At 43.3% G+C, this 9,400-nt stretch overlaps 1 long non-coding RNA gene across 1 annotated transcript; it reads right to left on the bottom strand.

The window, feature by feature from the left end:
* Positions 1 to 6,832: 6,832 nt before the first annotated feature.
* LOC120703487 lies at positions 6,833 to 7,777 on the bottom strand. Its single transcript, XR_005687005.1, has 2 exons — positions 7,598 to 7,777; positions 6,833 to 7,501 (listed from the first exon to the last, which is right to left on the bottom strand). It is a non-coding gene; the product is annotated as an uncharacterized LOC120703487 (long non-coding RNA).
* Between the last annotated feature and the right edge of the window lie 1,623 nt (positions 7,778 to 9,400).

Genomic DNA, 9,400 nt, shown 5'->3' with positions numbered 1-9,400 from the left:
CTATCACAAGAAACTATACTTACTAATGCAAAGTGTGTTACTTTACTTTATATGGCTCATTTGTCTCTCTTACATTCATTCTTGATTTACGTGAAGACTTGGAGTCTAAATAAGACTTGGAGTCTAAAATAAGACTTGGAGTCTTGATTTCTCTCCCTCTCTCTTCCATAAATATACTGCCACATCAGCAAAACACAATAAATAGAAGGCTTAGACTCCATGGTAGAGTCTGGGTTGGAACTGCCCTAACAAATTAAATACAGGCAACGCCTTCTCGAAAAATATAGAGGAAACAATAAAGTCAACGCATCAGATGCAAATCAACCTCTTCATACGTCTCAAAATATAGCTTTGTAAAAGCACATTTAGCTATATATATGTTATTTGAATAACTTTGTAATAAAAAGTAGTGGTTACACAAGTGTCCTTGCAAGGCCACTTTATTACAAAACATATGTTTCATTATTCTAACGGTATCTCTCTCCTATGTTTTGCTTCAAGGCCATATCCGGCCGTGCTACGGAATAGTGCTAATAATGAAGGGAGAAGAGAGATGAATTTATGGGCATAATAAATAGCTATGACCCATTTGTTAGCTAGCTTGCGTACATGCATTGTGCATTTCCATATGGCCACCGTCATCACGTACTTGCATCACACCACACGTATACACCGTTGGCCGCCTAAGCTACCGCACGGCTACATCACATCCAGAACACGCCGCTAACAACACACGATATGCACGCCCAAACACCACCTTAGCGGAGCGGAGAGCATCTACAAGCAGAGTGCCAAAAAATAAAGTCCAAAAATTATGCTTATATGGAACCTTGACAAAAGTTATTGGGAGTAAAAAAACACCTCTTCCAAATTCCTAAAAGTACTTTTAGAGGGAGCTCCTGGAGCGTAGTATATGCACACTGAAGGGTCATACACTCATACAAATAAGTTGACGCTCTCTCTATAATGAGTTGCCGCACATTTAAGATATAGTAAGTTACAGTAAACAAAACTAATCATACACTCATACACATGAGTTAATATAAAACAAAAGTTGTTATACACATAAGTTGTCACCACAATTAGCTAATATACATATAAGTTGCTATGAAAAAGAGCAAGTCGTCCATAAGTTGTCACTAGTGCAAAACATATACAAACAAGGTCTAATTTTATTCGTCTTGTCGAGTAGAATCGGTTCACGAAATGATGATAATACGAATGAGATAAAATATTTTTTAAACAAACTTAGTACTAAAAAGAGCAACATAAGAGAGAGATAGAAACAGCAGAGAGCGCACGAAAGAATTAATGAGAGAGGATGCGGTCCGCGATTGCTTTAACCTGCCACCTGTCGCGAGTTATCTCAGTCCTATTATAAACCACACCCCCACATATAGAGTATACTCCTAAGTATAGCACTATAGCAGGGACGGCGTCAATGTAGTGAAAATAGTTCGTCTGCAGTTACGACAGGGGATTGTTTCACTTACATGTGGGGGCGTTTACAAGTGGGGCTACGTATCAGCCACGTCGGGACGGAACATGACATGCACGTTCATTTAACGATACAACTATACAAGCCTTCCTGGAAATTCGGGCTTTGCCCGTACGTGGTGGAAAAAGACAAGCCTTCTTGGACCAAAAGCCGCTACAGTGCATGGATACACAGCGGAATCGGCAAGTGCCGCTACAGTGCTCCATCTGTTGTACTCGCCGGTACTCACTGTGTTCGACTTGCCCATTTTGGACTGCTTGCGGCTGCACTCGGCTGCTTCCTGCTGCATGCAGACGCAGCTGTGCAGCAGCCGGTTGCTTTTTGCAGCCGTGCAGCAGCCGCTGCTGCTTTCATGGAACAAATATACAATGAGTATGTTGGGGCGGCTGTTGGAAACCCTCAAGCCGAACAGTTGTTGCACGCCTTCCGAACAGCTTGGCTGCATAGCCGCAGCCCAGCTAATTGATTCAGCCGAAAGCAGCAAGTACATACTAGCCGAACACGGTGACTTTCTCCGTCGCAGAAAAAAATATAACTCTCAGTTTCCTGAGATTCCCAACAGTTTTAATTTTTATTAAATATGATTAAGTTAATCATATTTATTTTTTAACATAAATATTAATATTATTTTATATAAATTTGATCGGGCTTAAAACTATTTAACTTCTGGAAAAACTAGAGTTGAATTTTTTTGGAATGGAGGCAGCACTTGATGGAAAATGGAGTCTTATTGGCCACGCTCCCAAGGCATGGAGAAGTTAACGGATTAAATGGTCCAGCGCCGTACCAAATTAATATCATGGTCCCGAGGCCACACTGTAGCAATATTCGTGACATCGATAGTTGTTGACGTGTCCTGCTACTTCTGGTCCGTTTTAATTTCTTAAAGAATCAACAGCGAGCGACGACCGTTACGCCTCGTGAGAAGTTGCTGGTTCTGAGTATCACATTTTGTTGTTACTTGATAAATAATGTTTAATTATAAATTAATTAATTATAATAAAAAGATTTATCTCATGCTAATCAATTAGACCGTATAATTAATTATTTTTTACAACTGTATTTAATATTCCGTGCATGTGTCTGAACATTCGACGTGACGGGTACTGTAAAACATTTTTTAGGAACTAAACAAGGCCTTAGTGTTTGGACGTTTTTGTCTCTGTTCTTCTTGATGAAGTCGAAGCGTATATGGAAAAAAAAAAGTAATTTGTAAATATTATTTCCAAAATTAATTCTTGTGCATAAGGGCAGTCACAATGGCGTATTGATGATGATTTCTATCCTCATTAAATGACTTGCCACGTAGGCAAAATATTGACATGACAACATAATTAATGAAGAAATAGATGAAAAATTCTTGAAACGCTTTTCTGAGGAAGAAACCAAGTTTTCTCTTCACACAATGCACCAAGAAATCATAAAATCACCATTGGGAAAAAACCACTAGTTTTTAGAGGGTTCATGCTCGCTTGTCATTGGAGAAAGAAGAGAGAGTTAGGAGAGAGAAAAAAATATTTATTACTCCAAAAAATCTTCGTTATGAAAGATAGTTTCTATACATAATTTTCTATGCTGTAAAAACGGTGTCAATTTCTTTCGTTGGGACTGCTCTAAAGAAAGAGTGTACGGCTACTAGCTCCTAATTATCTATGAGCACATGAGCTATCAACCACATTCAATGAGACAATGACCACACTATCAGACACTCTCGGATCAGCTGGTCTGCGCGCACTCCCATTCCCATGCTGCTATCCACTAAGGTCTACAGTTACTCTACAGCGTGAGACTGATTTCGGAGCTTACTAGATGCGGCTGCCATTGTTGGCGAGGTGTGAGAGCCAGTGACATCACCCTCTGGCTGGCGAGGTCCGAGAGCTATGGATCATGACGCATCTCCAACCGTTGCCATTATTTTTTTCACTTTGTTAGGTTTATTTCCACATTAGAAATTGACGATAAATGAGCGCACAACATATAAGGTAAAGCAGCTCTCACTTATGAGACTTAGGCTCGAGATTTTGGTTGGTTGGACTTTGGAAGATCTAGACCTGGTAGGGCACACTACTACAAAAACAGCCTTTTGTCCCGGTTCCATATGGCCATTTGTCCCGGTTTTGGAACCGGGATTCGGCCGCCGGGACAAAAGCGCTGGAGGCTTTTGTCCCGGGTGGTAGAACCGAGACAAAATGTCCCTCGTGCTAAAAAATATTTGCGCCCTGCGGGATTGGAACCCAAGACCTATTGCCTAGCGCATGGCCTGCTTGCCAACTCATCTAAGTAGTACATGTGACTCAGTAAAGAATAACTCCCTTTTGAACTATCACGTAGAGGGGCCTTTTGTCCCGGTTGGTGGCTCCACCCGGGACAAAAAGGGCCTTTTGTCCCGGTTGGTACCACCAACCGGGATAAAAGGGTCACCCTTTTGTCCGGGTTGGTGTTACCAACCGGGATAAAAAGGGTTGGACCTTTTGTCCCGGGTGGAGCCACCAACCGGGACAAAAGGGGGGCCTTTTGTCCCGGTTGGTGGCTCCACCCGGGACAAAAGGCCCATGTCCCCCCCGCTCCTTTGGACCCGGGACAAAAGCCACCTTTTGTCCCGGGTCCAAAGGTAACCGGGACAAATGACCTGGAACAAAAGCCTATTCTGTAGTAGTGGCACTGACTCGTGGGTATATCATGCGCACTCCTAATAAATTTGCTAATAATCTCCACCAATGGAAGTGTGGCCGCTAGAGTTTAGAGAGATCCGCACATCCATCGGGCTACCGAGCACCCATCTAATGGTGGTAACGGATCATGGTTGTAGTGAATTTTTTCACAATCTAACTTGATCCTAATATACTTTTAGCTCAAAATTGTACCCTCGATATGTTTTTTTACCCTCGGGAGATAACATGAATCCAATAACATGCATGGAAAATTCGACACACCAAATCGCATATCATCCCTCAAACTAATGTCTGACACTACTACAAAAACAATTTATAGGAACACCCCCATTTTTTTAGGAGTGGACTAAAATATCACCTGTTGCTACAAATAGAGCGGGATTACTGTAGCATCTGACTCGTTCCTAGAAAAACATTTTTAGGGACGGGTCACTCCTCACCCACCCCTAAAAATGGGCATCATTTTTAGGGGTAGTTCATGGCGTCACCTGCCTCTAAAAGGAGCATTTCTAAGGGTGGACGCCACGAACCGCCCCTAAAAATGGTGGCATTTGTAGGGGCGGGTCATAGCCTCACCCGTTCCTACAAATGCATTTTTAGGGCGGGTGATGGCATGGCCTGCCCTACAAATGGTTCCACACAAAAAATTTATAACTTTTCATATGATCTCGGATAAAGTCAAACTTTATATCAAAATTGTAGAGAATGACGAGATCTAAATCTTTGTAGTTAATAACTTTTTCATTTGAGGTCATCTAATGGTCTAAAGAATTATTATAAACTCTCTAATAGCTATAACTATATAATATTACATATAACTCAAATCATACTTTGAGGTTTTCACGATCTTAACCTTTATATGCACTGAAATAAATTTGGCATATTTTTTATTTCTATAGTTCATAGTAACTATAGTGTAAAAGTTTCACATTTTTTAATTTGTTTTGCTATATGTAAACGATTAAATAAATTTTCAGACAAAATAGAAAACTATTTTTAGAGGCGGGTGGTGGTGTCACTCGCCCCTACAAATAGTTTTTAGGGGCGGGTGATGGTGTCCCTCACCCCTACAAATTAATTTTAGAATTAATATAAAATAATAGCATACCACATAGAGTCACGAGTGACTGTGTAGCATGGTGGTAAGAAAGATATGCGCGAGACTTGAGGTAGGCGGTTCGAATTCCAATTTACGCAAGTGTGTGTATATCTCGTCAAAAAAAAACTTGATAGGAGAGGGGCTTGTGGTGGTGGCCGGTTAGTAGGAATTTTTTTTATTTTGCTGTTTTAGCGTTTCATATTCTAGAAAATGATTTGTAGAGGCGGGTCATGGGTTCACCCATTGCTACAAATTCATTTGTAGCAACAGGTCATGAGCTTACCCGTTGCTACAAATCATTTGTAGAGTTGGTCATGTTACCTTTTCCTACGAATCTGATTTTTAGCTAACTAGGGGCGGGTAGCGCAGCCGTTCCTGAAAATAAATTTTTACCCTCCCCTAAAAATGTTTTTTAGTAGTGGGAAGGTAGATTCGATGGTTAGCCAATAGCTAGTTAGCTACACAGGCCTCCACCTAAGGGCAAGTACATTGGTGCTGTCTAATAGGCGGTCTCATGCATTGCCACGTAATCTTGAGGTGATCTAATAGACAATCCCTACAATAAATTGTCTGTTTAGTTGTCTCATCATAATCCATGAGTCCTAAATTTATGCATGAGCTAAATCAATATTGTGATCTTTTACATATTTTGACTTTGTAGCTTTTTATGTTACCGTGGTGTGTTTTAGCAATGAAATATTTTCGCTTCCAATAATCATAGGCAAATTGGACACGGAAATTATCATACATATATATAGATCAAATGAAATTTACTGTATACTACTTGGTACAAAAAAAGGATCACATGTCGCTGGAACAAGGTCCATATGGTCTACCTATTCCGAGAACGATTCCAGATATGTTCGACTGAATCATTCTTAAGCTGGGTATGTGTCTCTCGTGAGCGCATTGCAGCATTTCTTTGTAATATTTCAGAAAAGCCTATGTTACTTCCTATTCTAACTTCTACTGGTAGAGCAAATGATAACCCTGGAGTTGAGTTTAACAAATGTTGTGCCAGATTATCTTTGGTCTTCAATAATCATATTGTGAAGAATAATGCAAGCCTGCATGATTTTTTCAATATCTACCCTTTTCCACTTACTTGCCGGACGATTAACAATATTAAATCGAGATTGCAATACTCCGAATGCACGACTCGATATTTTTTATTGCACTTTCTTGCGCTTGTGCGAACAACTTGTTCTTTTCATTTTGAGACGCAGTTATCCATTTAACAAAGACACTCCACTCTGGATAAATTCCGAGGCGTTTCACCCTTGAGTGCTTGTATGAACAAAGGTGAGTGGGTTAATACATTGATGTCATTGTTAGCCCAGCAACGCCAAAATAACCATGCCATATCCGAAGATATGTGTAGCCACATCCTCAAGAATCAGGAGCACCCTTGTCACCACAGGTGTATTATTCTCTCCATGCAACATGATAATTTTTCCACATCCAATACATACAATTAATACTTCCTAGCATGCCAAGAAAACCTCGAGACTCATTGAATTGAGTATGCGCTATGTTTCTTCAACTGTAGTGGGGCGCAAAAACTCTGGACCAAACGTTGAAGCCAATTAGGATTGCATCGTCAGTTGAGTTCAGATTTGATCTATGGACCATAGGAGGAGAACAGCTAGGCATAAAAGCAGGGAGGCACTGACAACCATGTCGGGGTAGCAGCAATTGAACCTAGAGCAGCCTGTAATTCCGGCATCGGCGGCGGAGGAGACGCCTGCTGCGCTGCTGTTATCTTTGATTGAGGAGCCATGCTCGCAGGCTGGGGCGGCGGGGAGGGGCGTGGTGGGCAGGGGCGACCAGGACGGGCGCCGTTTGGGGCAGTGGCCAGGGGAGCCATGTGCTCTGCCGCCTTGAGCTGGGTGGTGGGGGAGGGATGCTGTGAATTGAGATGGATGACCCTGATATGTTCCTGATTCATGTACATCTGGAGGGAACACAGGAGGAGGAATCATGGAACCACGGAAAAATTAGTTTAGCTTCGCGCTAGAATCGATTTCATGCGGGAAGGAGAGGGAAGACGAGTTGGTGCAGCGGATCCACGGAGTGGAAAAAATTGCCTGCCGAAACAACGATAGGTGTTCAACCGTGCCAAGTCGTCTCATAGAGCGAAAAAATCATTGACGAGCCAGTTGTTTGAGGAGACAACAGCTTTTCTCTCTCTCCTCTTTCTCTCTCCTCAACCTCAGCAAAAATCATATGTGACTATGCATGAGACAACTTATTAGATTGCTGACATGGAGCAATATATCTGTCCTTAGAAAGTCTGAAAGGTAAAACTGTGCAAGTTTTGACAAGTACCTGAGCTACAAGCTCGCGAGACTCGCGCTTGACAGTTTCCTCCAGCTTTTTGGAGTTGCAGGTGACCGGGCGGGCTCGAGCGGAGCAGATTGGGACGGAGCTAATAATGTAGGCGGGGCGGGTTGCGAGCTATCCGCCGCGTGTCTGCAACTACCGCAAACGCATATGCGGCCTCCAGCGGCGGCCCTCACGGGTCGGCTAATTTCTGCGGACTTTGTGGCAACCCACATGGCCACATACTATCCCTATTAAATGGTTGCATCATTTTAGTACCGGATCAAGATAACGACCAATATTAAAATACGATATTTAGTACCGGCCGGTGTCCTGACCCGATACTAAAATGACTCTGGAGACTTTCAAATTTGAAATCGGTATTAAAATAGCTCCGGAGTAACTTTAGCATCGAAGCAAAATTTAACCGTACTAATTGAAGGGACGAAAGTCTATTTTTCTAGTAGTGCATGGTCGCCGCGGCGGCAGCTCGGCAGCTCACCGACGAGCTCGACAAGGGCCCACCCCAGCCAGTGGGCGGTGCTGATCTCCAACGCGTCGATGTGGGCGCCGCTGCCGTCGACGCTCCGGGCGAGGACCTCGCCGACTAAGGCGTTGAACCGCCTGCCGTCCCGCGGCGCGACATCCTTCCCTGACGTGAAGCGGAGCACCGGGATGCGCTTCTAGAGGTGGCGCCAGTGCTGGAGAGCGCGCACACAAAATGAACCAGGTTGGGGCAGTCGCTCCTTGCGGGCAGGAAGCGGAGAACGTCGAGAGCAGGTTGTCGTTCAAACCGATCATCAAGTCGGCGGCGTGCGACCACGATGGGATCGCTTGCTTCGATGGGATTTTGGGACGCAATCATCGAACCTTGCTTCGTGGGAATAAACTCAAGGAACTCAGCAAAATTGGAAATCCGCTGGGCAAGGCGGGCATACCACGAGAGGATCGCTTCAGCAATGCGGGTTTGAGATGCAGGTTTTATAGGTGGGTTCATGGTGCTGGCTGGCCCAGCGGGTTCACGGCAAAGTCCGCGCCGCTTGCATCGTGAGACAGAGGCTTTGTTTGATTCTTCTATCGCACACAAATCGAGAAAGGAATCTCGCATGTATAAAGTGTTAAATGAAGTCTATTTGTAAAATCTTTTTAGGGATGGATATAACTTTTCGCGACGAATCTAATGATAGTAATTAATCGATTATTGGCTATAGTGATGCTACAGTAACAATTCTCTAATCACACGGTCAAAAGTCTCATTAGATTCTTCTGGTTCCTAGCGTAAATATTTTAAAATTAGTTTTGTAAACTGATTTTATTTAGCATCGTAATTAGCAGTCAAAGTTTTCTAGCACTCACCAAAGAACCAAACAGGACCAGGGCAGTTTGCGGCAGTCGAAATTGCTGGCGGCCGTGCAGGTTCGGGCGGAGCAGATCGAGGCAGAGCAGATCGAGGCGCGGTGGCAGAGAAGGCAGGAACGCGCGTGGAGGTGGAGTGGCACCGCAGCGAACTGCCTCCTCTGCCGTGGACACCTAATTCACAGTTTTCATTATTTGACACCTAATAAGTACTTCTTCCGGGATTTAATACCGTGGACTGCGAATTTCTCAAATGTTTCTTCCTATTTCTCCTCCTCTTCTTTTCTTTTCTTACTCGAACAGACAACTTTACTGTTGGCACTCCCTCACACACACAACACCCTCTTACTTGCAGGTGGAGGAAGAAGAAGAAAGGAAGGACTCAGGAAGAGCACCCGAAGTGGAGCTGCTTAATCTTGTGAGCTGCAGCTGCTCTCCTTTTTATAGACACAG

Source organism: Panicum virgatum, chromosome 4K (assembly GCF_016808335.1).
Source record: "Panicum virgatum strain AP13 chromosome 4K, P.virgatum_v5, whole genome shotgun sequence".
Lineage (NCBI taxonomy): Eukaryota > Viridiplantae > Streptophyta > Magnoliopsida > Poales > Poaceae > Panicum > Panicum virgatum.
This window is presented reverse-complemented; position numbering and strand designations above follow the sequence as displayed.